Here is a 21,034-nt window from a genome sequence, read left to right as displayed (position 1 = left end):
CGTTTCCGCTCCCAGGAGAGTTGGCTGGGGAAGGCGAGAAGCCAGGGGGTTCGAGTGGGATCTGGAGGGGATAAGGCAGTGGCTGGCCGTGGCTATCCGTGCCGCCCCAGACACCGCCGCACTCTCCGCCTTCCAGGCGCGTGCACGCGCGCTCCCTCCCGGCTGCTGCCTCCGCCGCGGCCACCACCGTCACCTCCACCACCATCACCATCACCATCAGCACTACGCGCCCGCGCCGGCCAAGACCCCGGCGCACGCAGCGCCCCCCGCCCCCGCCCCCCAGCCTCGCGCGCGAACGGACCCAGCTCCCCCGGCCTCCCCTCCCCTCTTTTTCTCACCCCACCCAACTAGCTGGCCGCTCAAACCCACCCGACCTCCCCGCTCCCCGCTTACCCGGCCAGCCCAAGTCGGCCGGCCTCCCTTTCCCCTAGTCATCCACACCCACGCGTACAGAGGGGCCGGGGCCTCCCTCAAGCTGCGGCCTCGGCCTCCTCCCCGCGCGGCAGCTGGTGCCTCCCCGGCCCTACGGGGCTCACGCGCACGACACAGCCACAAGATGTCCGCTCTGACGGAACTACTGCCAGCTGCCACGCTCCGCCCCTCCCCCGCCGTGCCCCTTCACCGCCGCCGCGTATCAGTCCGCCAACGCCGCCGTCGCGAGGACTGGACGAGGACGAGAAGGACGGAGGGAAATGGTTCACTTCCTACTCTTCCTAGGCTGGGGGCCGCAGTTGGGGGTGCTCTCCCTTCCTCTACCCAAAAGGCGGAATTCTTACTAAACGGATCGGAGGTCGGGCAGACTGGGCGGGGGCCGGAGGCGGGTCATGAGCTGAGGTGGGAGGAGAGCAAGCTGGAGGCGGGGAAACTCAGGCTGAGAGAAGCATCGAGAACCGGAAGGAGACCATGGGGGGGAGGTAGTGAAGGCGGCAGCGACAGGGTCCCCACGCCCCTTCTCGTTTAGTTGTGAGAACCGAATCTCGCGAGAATCTTGTTGCTAACTGGAGGCTTGGCATTTACTGGGTGGGGGGAGATTAGGGATCGTTTTCGTGATGGATACTCTTGGTCCCTTCTCAACCCCTCCCCTGCCCCGTATCCTAACTCTCGCGAGAGATTAGTGGGGTAAGCGGGATGAATCCCGTGCCGGGAAGTAGCCGGAAGGATTACGCGGACGGCCTAGAAAGGAAGTGGAATTCCCCGGGGCTCGTGCCTATCTCTGGGAGATGTTGAGACCTCTTCCCTTGGGTCCTATCGGAGAGGGTCGGAGGGAGGGGTGGGGATGTTTTAGGATGTTGCGCTATTAGGCGGCACCTTCCTAATCTATACCTAGAGTCTAGACTATTGGGTGTTGCCTTTCACTGTTAAGGAGGGCAATGCTCTGGACTCTCCGGTTATTAAGAGCCGGGAGTGAGGTGCGCTTAATTGAAAGATCCCATTAGGAATCTCTTGGATTGGTTGTTCCGGGATTCCCGGGTGATCTCGGAGCAGGCCTCCTGAATATCGATTAAAGCCCGGGCCAGGGTTAAAAGTAGGTTTTGACACCCTAAAACGGTCTTTTCCTCGTTTTTCCATTTAAATGCACGGAGTTGGACAAAGCGAAACCTAGAAGTAGGCATTTTGGTAATTGTGTTGATGAAAATATTAGTGCTGATCCTAAAGTATGATATAAGTTGAGTTGAATACTCATTTCCCAGTGGTTTCCTGCCCACGTAAAGCAGGCAGAGATAATTTTGTTGTAAACTGTATTATAAAGACATAGGCAACCTCATCTCCCAGCTTACAAGCTTTTGAATGTCAGAGGAACTCAAAAGTTGCTGGTCAAGTTGATTGATACCGTGGTTATGTAAGTACTTTTTTTGAATAAAATTTTCCCCTCCATCCCTAATTTTTAAGGTTTTGTACTTGGTACTTTGAATTTGAGCTTTAAAGTGAGCAAAATAGTCCCTTGCTCTTAATGAAATATTAGGATATATTTATAAAGATTTCAAAAGAAAGTTAGATAAATTCCTCAATGCAGGAGGTATTTTTTTAAAACAATTTCAAAAGACAGATCCTAAAAATATTATGATTATTCTCTTCTAGGGCAAAGCCTAGATAAAACAGGGTAACACAATTGCTTTTAGCACATTTACTCATCTCTGAGACTACAGGGGGACTCTTCGTTCTCCCCCTTTGCCTCTTTCTCTATTCTTCATAAACCTCTTTTTGTCTCAACTAATAATTAAAATGTTGAGGATTATTTGTTCAGTTTAATTTTATATTTCCTGTTAATTTGGTGAATGAGACATTTTTTAACTTAACTAATAACTTTTTTTTTTTCCTGACAGTAGCCTGTAATAACTAGGACCATCGGTAGTGGTTCTTAATTCTTAACATAGGCTATATTTGTTCCATAATGTTTTTTTCATATTGCAGTGGTTTGTTACATATTAGCAAGCTGAATTTTTCTGAATGAACCACACTTAGTTTTAATTGTGAGATCACTGGGGCATTGTTACTACCCTTGGCATCTTAGCTTGAAGGTAACAGCATTAATATTATTAGAAAGAATTTTGCATTTCTCATTAACTCAATTCTGATGTAAATAGATAGATATTTCATTGTTCTAACTTAAAAATAGGAATTGAGAGGCAGTGACCTGTTAATTATAACTTTAGTTTGACAAAATCAGAATGAGAAGTGCATAAAATTCAATACACTGAATAAGATTGTGTCATATGATGAGTAAACTATTATTATAGATAAGAATTCACTTTTCAGGTGCATTAGCTCTTTTAAGTCATTATGACACCTAACATTAAAAAACATAGTAGACATTTTTTTAAAATGGTTCACAAAACCTTCACTTTATACAACACAGAGATGATTAAGTCCTATTATAGTAATAACTTTACTTATCTGTAACTCATCAATCCAGCAACCTCATCTATCTGGGGCACTGACAAAAGATATCTGAGTAGCCAGAATAGATGTCATAAAATCCAAGCTTAAAGTTCTTTCACTAACCTTATTTATAGGAGAGGCCATGGGGATTTCACTCAGAACCTAATAACTCTTTATTTTGCAGACTAATGAGTTTAATAAACTAGTTTCTAATATACTGTCAGACTAGAAGCAGCAAATTAGAGAGGTTCCTGAAGGCACACGGCATAGGAAAGTTGCTGACTGACAAATATCAAGAAATGAGAAAAACTAAAATATAAACAAGAACTTAAAACAAAAAACACTACTCTGGGCCAATGAAACAAATACACCATACACTTCATTAGTCACTGATGGCAATACTCTTACATCACAGTAAATGATGTTCATAATGATGGTGCTGATCATTATGGAAAAATTATGTTCTTCTCTAAAGAGTCAAAGAATTGAGGGCAGCTAGATGGTGCAGTGAATAGAGTACCAGTCCTGAAGTCAGGAGAACCTGAGTTCAAATCTGGCCTCAGACACTTAACACTTCCTATAACCCCAATTGTCTCAGGAAAAAAAAAAAAAAAAGACTCAAAGCAAGTTGGGATACCTTAAAACAAGAATTTAGAAAGGTTTCACTTCAAAAATGGCTAATTTTTTTAAAAGCTTTGTTGCTTACAGTAAACTTTTAACTATCCATAAAACTCAGCTATTCAGAATGACTCAATAAATATCAATAGGGGCTGGATCTGTGATGTCATTGTTTGAGGTAACTCCTAAAGAACTCCCCCTACAGGTATAAGGAAATACCTGCTCTGGGGGCAAGTATCTTGCTTATGATTACATAGAAAGGATGTGACAGATGGCTCAGAGGCCATGGATGCTCTAATAATAACTGAGTACCTTCCTTACAACAATTCTGTGAAATAGGTATACATATTATTCCCCTTACAGAAAGAAACTGATTCAAATAGTTAATAAGTGAGATTCAAATCCATGTCTTCAGTTCCAGGGAAGTGCTTTTTTCACAATATCATTCGCTGGAGGCTCTAAACAGCATTTAAAAAAAAAAAAAAAAACCAAAAAAAAAAACCTTATTGACTCCTTAAGACACAAATTGTTATACTGAAAGTGGTTATCTGTTACAGTAGTGTCAAATTCAAATAGATACAAATCTCTGCAGGACACAATATTAGCTTAGAAAACCTCAAATTAATATGTTGTATTCCATTTTGTTTAACATTTCTCAATTACATTTTAACCTGGTTTAGCCAGACATGAACTCGGGAGTTTGACACCTCTGAAATCTATTAATCTTGATCTTGTTTGTCCTTTGTTCTTAGAGATGATCAATGGCATCACGGTTACTTGTGCCTGAATTGGATTTAAATAAGGCAGAGTTTTACAAAGTCATCAGCATCATTCTCCTTTGGTCATCAAAGTCTAGTGACAAGACAAAAGTCAGGGCAGCTGATAATGTCTTAGAATGCAGTAGATGACCTTGGCCTTTCTAAATCAAGGTCTTTGCTAGGCCTCAATTTGAGGCAATCCCCATCTAATAGGTAACAGAAGCAAAAGAAGCTTTAATCTTATTCTGTTATTAAATCTCTGTGCCTTAAGCCGTTCCTCAAAATCACATAATCCTATGTTTAGAGTTGGTAAGCTCTCAGAACATCTTCTAAACTTGACCAATGAACAACTGAGAGCCAAGTGAAATTAAAGTTTATGAGTTAAAAGGTTTTTCTGACTCTAAGTCCAGGACTCTATCCCTAAACCAAACTATGAAGTGTGAGTTACAGCCCCCTCCCCCCCCCAAAAATTGTATTTGCTAATGATGTGACTATGGAGACTAAAGGGAAAGCTTTTGAATTTCCTTTTGGGTATCCACATGTGAACAATAACTTTGTCATTTGTTTTTTAGCTTTGGAAAACATTGAAAATAACACAAAGGACAATTTTTATAACTTTAAATTATTTATGTGCTGCTTATTTATACGTTATTCTTTGGAGTATTATGTGTAAAAATGTATGCATTTAAAATAACCTAGAATTATTTTTTTTTATTTGCCAATTTTAAATGCATACAAGAAAACAAAGTTGTTCCTATAGCAAATCTTCATGAACGTGGACTGGAGAACAAATTATGATTGTTAACACTGAAGGTAAACTTTGTATTTAGAACATCAGTTTAAACTTTAAATGATGGATTACTTGCTGTGTAGGAGAGGGGATAGGGAAGAGAGGGAGAAAAATTTTAAACAAGGTTTTACAAGGGTCAATGTTGAAAACTATCTTTGTATATATTTTGAAAATAAAAAACTATTACTTAAAAATAAACATTAAATGAAGTAATAGACTGAAGAAAAATTGAAGATTTGATAAAAATCAGACAAGAAGTTTAGAGTAAAAATTGATGCATATGAGAAATATTATCTGATACCAGAAATGTTGAAAACTACCAAGATTGTCAAAATTTACATTAAAATATATATACAAAGTTATAATTTGAAATTGACATAAGCAGTTTATCATGATTACTTATTATAAAGTAATCAGACCATGATTGAAGATAATTTCATCAGTACTTATTCTTTTATACAATGGAAATTACTGAATAAATTTTTTTAATTTCATATTTTTCTTTGAAATTAATTTTCATATATGGCATGAGTTACTGGAAAGAGGGGAATACATCCTAGTTTGATTACCTTTGCTCCAAAATTTTTAGAAGTTGCCAACTTTTTGCATTTCATTTTTGTATGCTTTCTGAATAAAAGGGTCTCATGCATGGATTACTATGAATTTCTTGTATTTTGTTTTTCCCTAAGTGTGGGTATCGCTAGGTTCTTTTTCCTCTTTCTCAAAAGCTGCTTAATTAGGATTTATGGATGACCAAAGAGTGTGTTGATAAATTTTACGGAGTCCTTGAACTTAGATAGGAAAAGATTACCTTTTTATTTTCATAAAATCTACTTGAAATTTAATATTTCCTCAATTATTTAAAAACATTATTCTGAGAAAGGGTTAGTTTCACCAGATTGCCCAATTCAAAAAAAAGTACTCTTGCTATATATATACTCTCAGAAAGTTCCATATACTCCTATTATTAGCTCTATGCAGATGATTCCTAAATATATATATATATATATATATATATATATATATATATATATATATATATATATATATATATATATATATATATATATATATATATATATATATATATATATATATATATATATATATATATATATATATATATATATCATGCTCTTTCCTGAATTTCATCTTGTCTTTTCAACTACTTGTGGAACATTTCTTCTTGATTTTCTTTCTCTTGTCTTACAGTCCCTCAAGTTCTATAAATTCAAAACAACACATTTTTCCAATTTCCTCCTAATTTTACTTTTTGTTGCTAAATGTGAGAGCTGTATAAGAATTCACCTGTACTGACTTTATTAATTTTTTAAGGTTCCTAATTTATTTTAAACTGAAATAAAAATGAGAAAAAACATTGCTATGTATACAGCAGAAAATAGAAGATTCAATATAAAGAAATAAATTTCCATTTCAAGAAAACCTACATAGTACTACATATTATTTTCAAAGCTGTCTATCTTTTCTTTGCCTCCTCACATATACAGCAGAGAACTTCTGTATACTTTTTACTTTTTTTCTCCTTCCTCCGCCTCACCCCAAGGTTACAGATAAGTGTGGAGGTATGCATACACATATAAATACATACATAGACATAGATATTTATAAATATTTCCATTTATACACATATAGGTAAGGCCATACTATGCTTATTTCCACTTCCATCTGTTCTCTGGAGGCAGATAGCATTTTCATAAGTCCAAGTCTTAACATTTTTCAGAATCATTTTCTATACCAGAGTAGTATTCTAACCCAATCACTCCTTCCTAACATTTCTATTGATAGCATTATTCTCTTGGATATATAGATAGCATCCATTAAAAATTTCTCATTAATAACAGTATTTTTTAAATAATATTTCCATTTAACAAAATCCTACTGTTTCCAAGGTACTGTGCTTAGATGCTTGGAACAGTCTATATACTACTAGATGACTTTATTTTTACATCCTCTTTTTATTTCCAATGTTGCCACCCTAGTTCAGGCTCCTGTTATCTCCCACTGAACACCTACTATGGCCATATTAGATGCCATTACTACAACAAACTTTCTAATTTATAAGGATGTCACTTTCTGTCAAAAAAACAAAACAAAACTGGTGCCTCCTTACCACTGTACAATTAAATGTGAACTCAAACTATAACTTGGTGAAATCGTATTTCCCAGCATTATTTCCTATACTCTCCAAATTCTCTCCAAAGTTCCTTACTTCAACTACTGAATATGACAGGTTTTTTCTCATTTTTGATTTCTCTGCTGCATCTAAAAAAAAAAAAAAAAAAAAAACACTAACCACTCTCTTCCCAATATTACTTCAGTTTTTGTGACATCATACTTCCTTGATTCTTTTCCTACTTGTTCAGTTTCTCCTTGAATGCCTTAGAAGGCTTAATTATATGATGGCTCCAGCAAGTCCAAAACAAAACTCATGATTCATCCTTCCAAAACAACCAGTATACTGACTTCCCTATTTCTGTTGAGAGTACCACCATCCTTCAGGTCTCCTAGTTTATAATGTTTTTCTTCATTAATCCCTGTTGAGCCATACATTTAACAAATTCCTCAAAATTTCTATTTCTATCTCTACAACATTCTCTTGAATTTTAAATCTGTCTCCTACTTAAATCTGTCTTACCATGATTCAGGTTATCTACCTCTTGCTGGAATAATTCTGTGGCTTCATTTTTCTGCCTAACTTTTCATCCACTCTGATCCATCCTTTACAAAGATGCCAAACTCATTTTTCTTAAGCAAAGAACTTGCCATGTCACTCACCTCATCAGTCAACTTTGATTGCTTCCTACTGTTTCTTAAAACTTCCATGAGGCTTTTAAAAAGTCCTTTACAATGTGGCCCCATGAAGTCTGTGGTTCATAGAAACTGACTCTTCCTCACATATAACCCACCAGCTCCCATACTTTTCCACTAGCTGCCTGACAACCATGAAATAAGAGTTTGAGAACTGATGAATATATGAAATTTGTATGTAATCCAGAGGAACAAGCATTCCTTTTCAGTTCTGGAAACAATTGAGATTCTTAAAATCTTAAGCCAGAAGGTGAATTGAGTCATCAACTAGAAGTTTTAAAATATATAGTCTTTTCAGAGAGAGAGTACCACAAAAACAATAGCTGGAACACTGGAAGAGGTGGCATCTTAAGCCCTCCCTAACACTATAAAGAATCTAACATGGAGGCAATAGATAAAAGAAACTGAAGAGAGAGATTGAATTAGTCCTGAATGTTCCTGCAGGCATCTTGAAAAGAACTTAAGACTGATCTATTAGTTTTAATCCCCACTTCACAGGCTGAGGTTAGAAAAAGGCTTTTCTTTCTCAAATATTCTCCATATCCTGCCTATCCAATAACAGGCACTGGAATGTACTACATGCATTCTTTAACCTAAACATTGCCTCTATCCTGATTTTGCTCCTGGGACCCTAGACTCTTATCTGAGTTTTCACCTTAATTTTGCCCAACCATCATGCCCCCTATACTCTGGTTCTCTTGCAAATTCAGACTCTGCCCCTGGTACCCTGAACTCTGCTTGATGAGCTTTTATTGACTTACTTGACAACCACACTACTGGGCAATTTCCAAACCATGGAAGTATACTCATGTCTGCTCTTTCTCCTCCTTTGATTTCCAGTTTTGGCTCCCCTTTATGAATTCCCTATTGGAATGTTAGGTCCTTGAGAATTTATATTCATACCACCAAGTGTGAATATTCCAGGTTTATTGGAATAGTAATAGAGACTGCAACTATATTTTCATATATATATGGGTAATTCCTGGATGAAGAAACTTTCTACCAGTGTAGTTCTACAACTTAGTTTGAGAGTTGTCAACAGCAAAAGTAATTTAGTTTGTTCAATGAGACAAAATCATAAGTGTCAGAAATTAAACTTGAACACTATGCTGTTATTCCAGAAAGGGACTAAGGAAGGACTTAATAAATGGTTTCTAGTCCTTTAAGGAAGGTAATACAAATCCTTTAAAGAAGCCAAGAATTATATGAAAATACGCAAAATTTTAAAATGATAACAATTTATATCTGAATAAAGTTTTCTTAACTCGAGACTAAGCTTGTAATTAAAGCTATAATTAAAACTTTGCCTTTTAAAATATGGGGGAGAACAGTGACATCAAGCATATGAAACAGAAGTTCAGTATATATTATTGTCCATAGCCTAAAAGTAAGCTAATTGTTTTATAGATCTCCAGAAAGGCAGAGTATAATGAAAAGGTCATACTTGAAACCATCTTTCCTGAGAACCCCGGAAAGGATTTAGTTTTTCCCCTTTCTGGATGGGAAGAGGAAGCACAAGGGATCTAATAACCAGTCTGCCAACTACAGTAATGCCCACCAATGTTACATGAATGTACTTGCTCTTTAGCTCAGCCTCCCTTAGCATCTCAACTTCCTGAAAGATGGATCTCAAGCACTATCTTCTACCAGTGGTCCTCAAACTTTTTAAATAGGGGGCCAGTTCACTGTCCCTCAGACTGTTGGAGGGCGGGACTATAGCAAAAACAAAAGCTCACACTCTGTCTCCTTTGCCATAACCCGGCAGCCGCATAAATGTCGTCAGCAGGCCGTAGTTTGAGAACCCCAGTTCTAGGCAAAGCCCCTCCTGATCTTTACAACTGCTCTCTCCCCCTTCCTAATTACCTTGTATTTATTTCATATTCTAAATGTAGATATTGTATATACTATATTACTTGATACACCATTTTTAGCAAATTCTTAAATAAAAAGCTAGTTTTTAAACATCTGGGCTAAATATAAGTTGGAAATGTTGGGAATTAAGTGTTGCACTACCTAAAACTTCCTCTGGATACTTTTTCTATTTTCCTGAGTGATTAATCTTAATTTTTCTGTTATTTTTGTGGTTGGGTTCATACTTCATTTTTGAAGAGGACCAATGACATCATGGGGTGGATTTAAATGAGGCAGAGTTACACAAAATCAGTTTTACTCACCCAGAGTTATCCAAATTCAGTGGCAAGACAAAAATCAAGAGAGCCCCAGAGATGGCTTGGTATACAGTGGAGAAACTTGTTATCTTTACTGCCTGACTAGGATCTAAATGCTTTGATGGCCTTCATGGCTAATAGAACAAATTGTGCTCATTTACCCATTCCACAGGGAGAAATCTTTAGTTGCTTTGGCTAGACATTTCCCCTAACTCACCGAGGGATTTGAGGCCTGTCAGTTTCCTTAAGCCAAGTCTGCCTATATAACTTTACCAGATTGCTTCTTGAAGTCATACATGATGAGATTGAGTGTAAGATGGACACCAAAAGTAGACAAGCAACCTTGAAAATGGCTAGTAAGACTTCAGTTAGTCCTTCCTGAATGTCCCATGTAGTGCTTAAGTATTATCTATTGCTAGAACAATGAGAAATCAGTAATAGTATTCCCTCCTTTTGAGGACCTATCCTGTTTGAATAGGAATTGGGAAAGTCGTATCAGAGTAGATGCTGCACTATGGGAACTAGGATAATTTTGGGAGCTTTTCACATTTTCAAGTACTCTTTGGAGAGACTTCATCTGAGAATCTCATTCTTAGATATTTTCACAGGGTTTTAAAAAAAAATCAACTTAAAAAAAATTTATACTGCAGTTAGCCTGTTTTTCTATTGTATTTTCTTATAAATTAGACCAGTTTCGCTATAACTCTTGATTAGCTGAAAGTATATATACTAATTTGTTCAAGCTTACCCAATTACTTAGTCACACATTGTACTTAATATTAGCAGTATGATTTTGCATCCCTGAAATTCCATTGCTTAAGTAATTCAACCTGGAATTCACTAATAGCTCATAACTACTCTTTTTTTTTTTTTTTTTTTTTTTTTTTTTAAACTTTAAAGCTGACCTAAATTATTTATTGTGAGATCCTTGTAGACCTTCTGAGATAGGAATGCTGGTTTTCTTTTTCTTTTCTTTTTTAATTTTTTTTTTATTTTTAGGTTTGGGGAAAGCCTTTGTAAGCTTTCTGACTTCTCTAGTTTTCAAGTCCTAGCTAAAAATCATCTCACCTTTAGCAGTCTTTTTCTAATCCCTCTTAATTCTGATGCCTTTCCTCTATTGATTTTCCCAGTTTATCTTGTTTGTACAATTATTTACATTTTGTCTCCTACATTAAATGATTGTGAGTTCCTCAAGAGCAGGAACTATCCTTTTATCTTTCCAGATTGTAAACTTCTAAAAGGCAGATATTATATTACACTCTAGGTCCAGGATTGTTTTGCTTACCACTTTCAACTTGGTGTGGAACCAGAACCTCGGGCACCAGGTCACCAAGCCAGATTCTCATCCAGGAGTCAAGCCTGAGACACCAAATTTATCCAGAAGCCAAGAGATTTCCCCAGATGTGGGTTATTTTCTGATTTTGCATCATCTCCTGCTGTCTTGGAAAAAGGCAAAGGAACTGATGTTGATTGTAAGTTTAATCAGACCTCTGAGGATACAATCGAGGTATTAACTTAAGTTTCCAATTTGATTTCTTTTCTGATGTTTGAAAAAGAACACACTCATATCTCCCTTCAGGATTACTGGACTTTTAAGAGTAGGATCCCCAGACAAATGATTCTGCTCAATGGCTAGTAAACTCCCAAATAGCACTCTCCTAATCCTTGAGTTGATAGCTCCCTAGACAAAAATCATCTTTACCTACTATTACTCCCATCTCTTTCCCATCCATATCAGTCTGCTCCCCTCAAATCTTACCCCAGATTTCATTGTGCCTCCTTGAATGCTACTCTATTGTTAATAAACTTCCTTTCTTCCAGAAGAGACATCATTGCTAGTCATCTTCTCCAGTATTGGATGATAGTACCTTCTCTCATATCTCCTGATAAGACCTGAAAAAGTAGTCAAATTCTTAACCCTCCTTGCTGTTTCCAGAACCTCTATGCCATCATCATTAAACAACTTCTCTTTCAAAGTTTATTCATTGTCGTTATTCAATGTCATTATTCATTTTTCAATCATTTATACAGTCATCTTACCTAGCCCCAGGTAATTTTCCCTCCCTTCTTAGTTTGGTACCTGGCCTGTTGTCGTCGTCTTCACCCTAACCTGTGCCCTCATACTTGAAACTTCAACATAAAATCAATACCCCATAATCTCAGGTTAACCTCCTCAACCTGACCTGTACTTTACTTTCCTTCAGCTAACACACAGGACTGGTCATACCCTTGATCTCATAATCACTCACAAGTGTTCTACCTCCATGGTCCAGAATTCTGAAATTACTCAGATCATAGCATCGTCTCTTTCATTGCTCCTTCTGCCTTATTTCTCTTTCCTGGAAAGAGTTCCTCATCTGGTACAATGAATCACTCAGAGCTTTTCCTTTGCTAAAAACAAACTTGGTGACTCCTTAAATCTCGGATGTTCCTTAATGAAGCCATGTTTCTTATATATTCCTAAATGTGGAAAAACTCAGTGTTAGTGAAACTGAAAGAAAATTGGCATTTTAGGTAAAGCTATAAAGTGGATTGACCATTTGGGAAAGCAATATGGAATTAAATAACTGCCAACAATTTTGTAAGTTTTATCTTCTGACATAGTAATCCTGCTATGTATAGGGTTTATACCAAATTCTTTCTATGACACTTAATAATTGTATGACCTAAGCAAATTACTGAATATGTATTTCAGGCCATTCCTTAGGATTTACTTTTCTTTGTATCTTCATTGATTAACCAAAATTTTATTAAAATCTTTTAATAAACACTTGTTGACTGATTTACTAGAAATTCCATATTTTTTATATATAAAGCTAATGGAATATTGAGCTAGAAATGTAAGTTCAATATGAAGAATTCAAAGAAATAGAGACTTATATGGTATGATGCCAAGTGAAAAAAGCAGAACCAAAGAAACTATGTACTAACTGCAACTGTGCAAAAAAGTGAACAAAAAAAGGTTAAATCTGTTGTGCTTTATTTAAATAATGAAAACAAAATTGCATGAACACCCATTCATAAGTTCTAATTACTCTTTTTTTTCTGTTTTAACTATTTTCAGGAGTATATTTTGTGCTTTATCTTGCCAAAAAAAATTAATAAGATAATGTGAATGTCATTCAAGGTATCATTTAAGGTTTTTTAAAAACTGATTAGGCTAAAAAAAAATAAAAAAAAAAAAAATAAAACTGACTAGGCTAAGTAAACTAGGGGTCTTTCAGGTCTAAGCTAGGGAAAATTATTGAGACTAGGTATTTCAGAAGCAGTGACACAAAGTTTTTTGCATTGGCCTGGTTCCAGGAGAAGTAATGTTTGAATTTTTGTTGTTTACTTGTCTCCAACTCCTTGTGACCCCATTTGGGTCTTTCTTGGCAAAGATACTGGAGTGTGGTTTGCCATTTTCTTCTTCAGCTCATTTGACAGATGATAAAAATGAGGCAAATAGGTTAAGTGACAGCTAGTAAGTATCTGAGGCCAGATTTGAATTCATGAAAATGAGTCAGTCTGATTTCCCCAGCATTACAGCCACAGTGCCACCTGATCACCTTGGATACTTGAATAGACACAGGTAGTATATATACTTTGGAGTGGAAAAGCACCCCAAATGAGATGGTGAAAAACATAATCTTGAATCTTTGTAGTTAGTTTATTATTCTTCATTTCTTACTGCAGATGGTATTCTTACACCCCCAGATGTGCTGTCCTGAGAGACTTGAGTCCTTGAAACCTTATAAACTTAAAGAAATACTGCTTGCTGCTGCCTAAGAATGACCTCCTTAGAGTGATAACTTTTTTTGCCTCTTGTTTAGAATAGAAATTCCTTTATCATGACAAATGTATCAAGAAACATTTTGATGACTCTCTCTTCTTCCTATAAATATGTGGCCCTGAGACCACTCATTTGCTGACCCCCCTGTTCTGGTGGGGTGCAGTCTCTAGCTAGCAATAAACACTCTTAAATTTTCATTATTTTGGCTACCCTGTTTTTCTCTTGCCTGGGTACTTCAACTCTTTAGAGATAGAAAATTCTTTTGTCACATACCTAAGTGAATTATCTTAAAATGAACAAGTAATATTCTCTAGGAAGTCCAAGAGATCCCAGGGAGATAAGGAAGAGTTGAATAAGTAAACTTGTCGCTAAGAAACTGAGTAAACCTGTCTTGGGAAATAGAGAAAAACCATGTGATTTTAAATTTCTCTGCCTAAGATTCTTTGAAGTGAAAATGTTTCATTTCATACAATAGAGATACATCTGAAAAACTGCATAAATTGAATTTTCATGCAAAGAATAATTTTCCTTATAATTTACATTATAAATCCAGAGTTATTTTACTTTACAATTCAAAATCCTCAGCAATTCTCTAGGATGGAGATTGTTCATTATAATTAAGGTTTTCTGTGTTAATATTTTAATATTTATGATTTCTTTCTTCATTAATACTCCCTTCTACCTTGCCCTTCAAACCCTCTCTTATAAATACATACATATATATATATATATATAATTCAGAAAGATTAAAACCTGACACAAATTTTTCATATCCGTACCCACAACTTCTACAAAGGAGTGGGGGTTATAATTTTACAACATTCATTTTCATTCTGTGGTTGATGTTCTATTTACATGGTGATAGTCCCTGTTTATATTCTTTTCCTGGCTTTGCTTACATTTTATCAGTTAAGTTTTTTATGCTTCTCTATAATTCCATTTTGTGTCGCTCATCTCCAAACATCTCCACTGTCATCTGGAAGAAGAGAAGCACCTTCCACTTAAAGACTAGCATACTCACACCTGGCCATATTTTTCACTTCACTGTGATTCTTTTTTTTTTTTTTTCCCCCTTTTTCTGAGACTGGGGTTAAGTGACTTGCCCAGGGTCACACAGCTAGGAAGTGTTAAGTGTCTGAGACCAGATTTGAACTCAGGTCTTTCTGAATTCAAGGCTGGTACTCTTATCCACTACACCACCTAGCTGCCCCTTCACTGTGATTCTTACCCTCTACTGATCATCATCCAAATGACATTCCCCATTCCTTTCTACCATATTTCTTATTCTCACCCCCTTTAACCCCTCCTCTCCAAAGACCCAACCAATTCACACACATCCCCTTTTACTGTGCTCTCTGGAATGGCTGTTCCATAGGCAACAAACTTGCCTTCGTCTTATATCCTTTTCCTTCTTGCTACCTCCATCTTCTGTCAGTTGCTAAGAACTGACTCCTTACAGTATCTCTAGACACACTTTCCAGTACAGGCTGCACTTTCACTCTTTCCATTCAGCTGAATTGGAATTGTGGTGACAGGGGAGTTAGAATATTCCAAGTTCCCCTCTACCTTCGTCCCTAAGGAGCTGTCTCATCTGATGAAGTCTGTACAATCTACATCTTCTACTCAATCAAAATTCCCATAGCTGTTGTCTACAGATCTCCAAGCCATCCACTTTTCCTTTTCAATAGATAAAATATCCGGCTTACACTCTTTTTCTTCCATACTACTCTTGCATTCATACTATCTCAACATAGTCTTTCTCACATGCCTCTGAATGAAAGAAGAGAAAAATTATGTAACCATTCTGACTGGGTCCACTACATGTTTTAATGTAGTTATGCATGTTATGCAACCTCAACTGAACCTTCATTGCAACCATGCAATCTTTCTACACTCCCTCACTATGCCATATAAAAATTGTCTACAGCTGCTCTTCTTCATTCTTCAAATCTCCCATCTATTCCCCTTCTCCTCAAACTTTCAGCTTTAGAAATTTAAGAATATATATTAACATATAAATGTCAAAATCTGTTATATTATCATACCTTAAGCAAACTTTATAAAATATCCTTTGCCTAAAGATGAACTAAACTTTCTAAAGAAGATACATATTTACTTAAAAAAACATAGCCCTATCCACATCCAGAGAGAGAATTGTGAAGACGGAATGAGGCATAGTAGTTTCACCTTTATTTTTATTGTCATTTATTTGCTTGTTTTTTTCCCTTCCTTTACAATGGGCCAGAACTCTGGAGAAATATACTTGAGGTAAGGATTCTTAGAACAAGTTAACTCAGTGAAATTGCTAAGACAGTAGTTATCTAGTTTAGCATAGTGATTAATAGTTCTCTAGTTCAGTATGATTGATTTAATCTGACAACAAATAATGGTTTCCTAGTGATATAATGATTGGCTTATACTCAGCATGATGAATGGATTTAATTATAATAGAGTATTTAAGAGGTCAGAGTCAGATCTAGAGGAGGTCTTGAAGAGACTTGAAGACAAAGAGACCCTTGTGGTGACTGGCCTGTCCTCCTTCACTTTTCCACTGAGACTAAGGCCCATCTGAAAGTCCCCCAGAAAGCTAGCCTGGCCCCAGACAAAGGAGACAGACTGTAAAGGAGATGATAAAGACTTTGAACTTTATTCCTGATTATTCTCATGGTGATTATTCTGCTGAAATCAAGGCCCATTCGGAGGACCTCCAAAGAGCTATCCAGAACATTACATTCCTTGTAGTTTTTTTTTTTTTTTTCCTTCCTCTCCCCCCCCACTCAGCATGATGAATAGTAAATGTTTAGAAGAATTGCACAATTTAACCTATATCAGATTGCTTGCTGTCTTGGAGAATAAGAGGGGAGGAGGAAAAGCTGGAACACAAGGTTTGTAAGGGTAGATAGTGAAAGCTATCTTTGGATGTATTTGGAAAAATAAAATACCATTTTTTAAAGTGGCATAACTATCCACATGGGAAAAACCCAGTGGATGCAAAATGCTGATAAATAAGGCAATCATATTGTTTGATGGCTAACCTATTGAGCTGTTAGTATTTGGACAGATACTGAACAATGAACTAGGCCCAAAATTAAACAGAAGAAAAGTAAAAGATTGGATTTGAGAAATAACACATTGCTTTCAAAACCTCCAAGATTTTCCCTAAAAAAAAAAAAAAAAAAAATGCACCTTTTTATCATCAATGGTTCCTGCAAAACTATATATCTGCAAATCATAAGACAACTTCTAAAGTCAAGGAGAGACATAATATGCCCAAAATGGATGAATCATATCATCATGAGAACTTATATGCAAGAATTGGCAAGAGAATTATAAACTTTTCTATCCAACATGTAATCCCCTAATCAAGTCAAATTGTAAAGAATTAAGAAAAGGAAGTCACTTGTTACACACAGCCTTTTCAGTTTAGCCACAAAAGAGGAAAGATGCAAGACAATAATAAGGATGAATGGGTAAAATAAGTTTTTTGGGTTTTTTGTTTGTTTTTGTTTTTTTAGGTTTTGGAAAACAAGCATGATTGTAGGGAAGCAACTAGTAGTCAGGGAGAAATTGAAGACAAGTGAGGGAGTCTGAACAATAGAGGGGGCAATCTGCTGGAGAAGATGGTATGGCATAGTATTACTTGTGCATGTGAGGGAGTTTAATTAGTAAGGAAAAAAGCCACCATATTATGTGAGACAAAAGGTAAGGAGAACGATAAATTTAATTAACCATTCTGGAGAATAATTTGGAACTATGCCCAAAGAGAAACCAAACTGTGCACACACTTTGCTCTAGCAATACCATCACTAGCTCGGTATCCCAAAGAAATCATAAAAAATATTTTTTAAAAGAGACACACAAAAATATTTGCAGCATCTTTTTGTGGTGGCAAAAAAATTGGAAATTGAGGTGGTTCATATCAGTTGGGGAATGACTAAACAAATTTTAGTATATTGTGCTATAAGAAATGAAGAGCAGATAGATTTTAGAAAAATCTGGAAAGATTTAACATGAACTGATACAAACTGATGTGAGCAAAACCAGGAGAACATTAGCAGAATGTTATAGCAGAAATACTGTGTGATGATCAGCTGTGGTTGACCTAGCTCTTCTCAGCAACACAGTGATCCAAGACACTTCCACTTATGATGGAAAATGCTATCCACATCCAGAGGAAAAAAACTTTGATGGAAGTCTGAATGCAGATTGAAATATACTATTTTCATTTTATTTTTTCATGTTTTTTCCTTTTGCAAATTTTTTTGCAAACTTTCTTTCACAACATGACTAATATGGAAAAATGTTTTACATTTTTGCACCTATATAACCTACGTCAAATTGTATATCATCTTAAGAAGGAAGGAGAGAAAGAAGAAAATTTGGAACTCAAAATTTTATTTAAAAATGTTTCAAGAGTTCTGATAAAGGTTTCATTTCCAAAATATATAGAGAAATGGCTCAAATTTATAAGAATTCAAGCCATTCTCCAATTAATGGTCAAAGGATATGAACAGACACTTTTCAGATGAACAAATTGAAACCATTTCTAACCATATAAAAAGGTGCTCTATTGATTAGAGAAATGCAAATTAAGACAACTCTGAGGTACCACTACACCCCTCTCAGATTGGCTAAGATGACAGGAAAAGATGATGAATGTTGGAGGGGATGTGGGAAAACTGAGATACTAATACATTGTTGGTGGAGCTGTGAACTGATCCAGTCATTCTGGAGAGCAATTGGGAACTATGCTCAAAAAGTTATTAAATTGTGCATACCCTTTGATTCAGCAGTGTTACTACTAGGCTTATATTCCAAAGAAATATTAAAGAAGGGAAAGGGATCCATATGTGCAACAATGTTTGTGGTAGTCCTCTTTGTAGTGGCAAGAAACAGGAAAGTGAGTAGATGCTCATCAATTGGAGAATGGCTGATTATATTATGGTATATGAGTGTTAAGGGATATTATTGTTCTACAAGACATGATCAGCAGCATGATTTCAGAGAGGTCTCAAGAGACTTTTATGAACTGATGCTGAGTGCAATGAACAGAAGTAGGATATCATTGTATAAGGCAGGGGTTCTCAAATTATGGCCCGGGGGCCAGATGCGGCTGCTGAGGACATTTATGCAGCCCACTGGGTTATGGCAAATGGGCTGAGGGGCGGAGTGTGAGTTTTTGTTTTTACTATAATCCGGCCCTCCAACAGTCTGAGGGACAGTGAACTGGCCCCTTATTTTAAAAGTTTGAGGACCACTGGATAAGGCAACAACAAGATTATTTGATGATCAATTCTAATGGATGTGGCTCTTTTCAACAATAAGATGATAGAGACCAATTCCATTGATCTTGTAATGAAGCAAGCCATCTACACTCAGAGAGAAGACTGTGGGAACTGATTGTGAATCACAACATAGCATTTTCACTTTTTGTTTGCTTTTTGTTTTCTTATTTTTTTCCTTTTTGATCTAATTTTTCTTGTGTGCAAGATAACTGTATAAATATGTATACATATATTGCATTTAACAGATATTTTAACATGTTTTTTTTTTTTTTTTTTTTTTTTTTTTTTGCCATCTAGGGGAAGGAGTGGAGGAAGAAGAGGGAAATTTGGAACACAAGGTTTTGAAAAATCAGTGTTGAAAAATTACCCATGCATGTGTTTTGAAAATGAAAAGCTTTAATAAAAAAATTTAAATTAAGTTTAAAATTGTCTTTACATATATTTGAAAAAATAACATACTATTAAAGAAAACTATTCTTAAGCCCTTTGTTTTTACTCTATGTATGTATGTGTATATATTCTGTTTCAAATGTGTTTGTGGTAAACAACATACTGGCAGATTCTGGTTTTTAATCCACTCTGCTATCCATTTCTGGTTTATGGATGAATTTAAGCCATTCACATTCACAGTTATAGTGTATTTCCCTCTATCCTATTTCCTCACACACACTATCCTCCTTTCTCTACCCTGTGTCTCCTCAAAAGTATGTTTTGCTTCAAACCATAACTCTTAGTCTGCCTTCCATTTTCAATCCCCCCCCCCCTTCTGTCATCTGCTTTTCTTTTTATTTCCATGAAGGTTGATATATTTCTATATTAAACTGAATGTATATACTGTTCCTTCTTTGAGACAATTCTGAAGAGAATGAAATTCAAGCATTGTCCATTATCCACACACTCCCATATTCTTTATTATAAAAGCACTTCCTTTTGTACTTCTCTCTCCTCCCTTCTCTCAGTTCATCCTTCTCACCCCTTACTTTTTAAAAATCATCCTATCATAGTCAACTTATATCTGTGCCCTTTATGTCTAACTGTCCTAATAATGATAGTTTTTCAGTTACATGTATCACTTTTTGCTGATTCCCTAATTTTTCTTTCAGATTTACCTTTTTGTATTTCTCTTGAGTCTTGTATTTGAAAGTCATATTTTCTGTTCAATTCTGATCATTTCAACAGGAATACTTGAAAATCTTCTATTTCATTAAATATCTATCCTCTCACTTCCCCGCTCCCCAAAGGATTGTATTCAGTTATGCTGGATAGGTGATTCTTGATTATAATCCTACCTTCTTTACCTTCCAGAATTTTATATAATTCTCCCTCTAATCATTTGATGTAGACACTGCTAAATCTTATGTTATCTTGATTGTGACTCCACAATATTTGGATTGTTTCTTTCTTGGTTATATGCAATTTTTTCTTCTTGACGTGGGAGCTCTGGAACTTGACTATAATATAACTGGAAGGTTTTATTTTGGAATTTCTTTTAGGAGGTGATAGATATGGAAAGAATTCATCAATTTTATCCTCTGGTTCTAGGACATTGGGACAATTTTCCCAAATAATTTCTTGAAAGATAGTTTAATATCTGAAACTGGATTTTGAAGACTGACCATGAACAAGTTAATAATTTTTTTTAATCAATGGATCTCTTTTTGGCCAGGCAGTCACTGAGTTTTTTATTATGTACTTACAATATTCAAAGTACTGTGCTAAGATGTTATTTAGCTAAATGCTAAAAGAAAGACAAAAACATGTCTCTGCCCCAAAGGAACCTAGGTTCTAGGGTAGACTTATACTCAATTTGAATTTAGTTCTCAATGATTTGTATGCTCCCATTCTATTTTATTTTTCCCATCTCAGTGATTCTAAGCCACTATAGTTCCCCAAACCCAGTTCCCACTTTCTTATTCTTATATCCATTGGGGTTT

At 36.3% G+C, this 21,034-nt stretch overlaps 1 protein-coding gene and 1 long non-coding RNA gene across 10 annotated transcripts in view; one reads left to right on the top strand and one right to left on the bottom strand.

The window, feature by feature from the left end:
* The window catches only part of UBE2D3 (ubiquitin conjugating enzyme E2 D3), a 51,670-nt gene extending 39,413 nt beyond the window's left edge, over positions 1–12,257 (bottom strand). Inside the window, exons 1-2 of one of the 9 annotated variants that reach the window (XM_074273784.1) lie at positions 12,084–12,257; positions 11,329–11,483 (exon numbers count right to left, since the gene is read on the bottom strand). The gene's annotated coding sequence lies outside the window, so the exon portion shown is untranslated. Of the gene's footprint in view, positions 1–393; positions 1,108–11,328; positions 11,484–12,083 lie in introns of those variants that run through there. The other 8 variants (XM_074273786.1, XM_074273790.1, XM_074273791.1 and 5 more) reach the window with 8 other exon arrangements.
* LOC141546163 (uncharacterized) lies at positions 1,067–20,134 on the top strand. Its single transcript, XR_012483256.1, has 3 exons — positions 1,067–1,840; positions 11,308–11,515; positions 19,398–20,134. It is a non-coding gene; the product is annotated as an uncharacterized LOC141546163 (long non-coding RNA).
* The last annotated feature ends 900 nt before the right edge of the window (positions 20,135–21,034 follow it).

The sequence above is a fragment of the Sminthopsis crassicaudata genome, chromosome 6 (genome assembly GCF_048593235.1).
Source record: "Sminthopsis crassicaudata isolate SCR6 chromosome 6, ASM4859323v1, whole genome shotgun sequence".
Lineage (NCBI taxonomy): Eukaryota > Metazoa > Chordata > Mammalia > Dasyuromorphia > Dasyuridae > Sminthopsis > Sminthopsis crassicaudata.
This window is presented reverse-complemented; position numbering and strand designations above follow the sequence as displayed.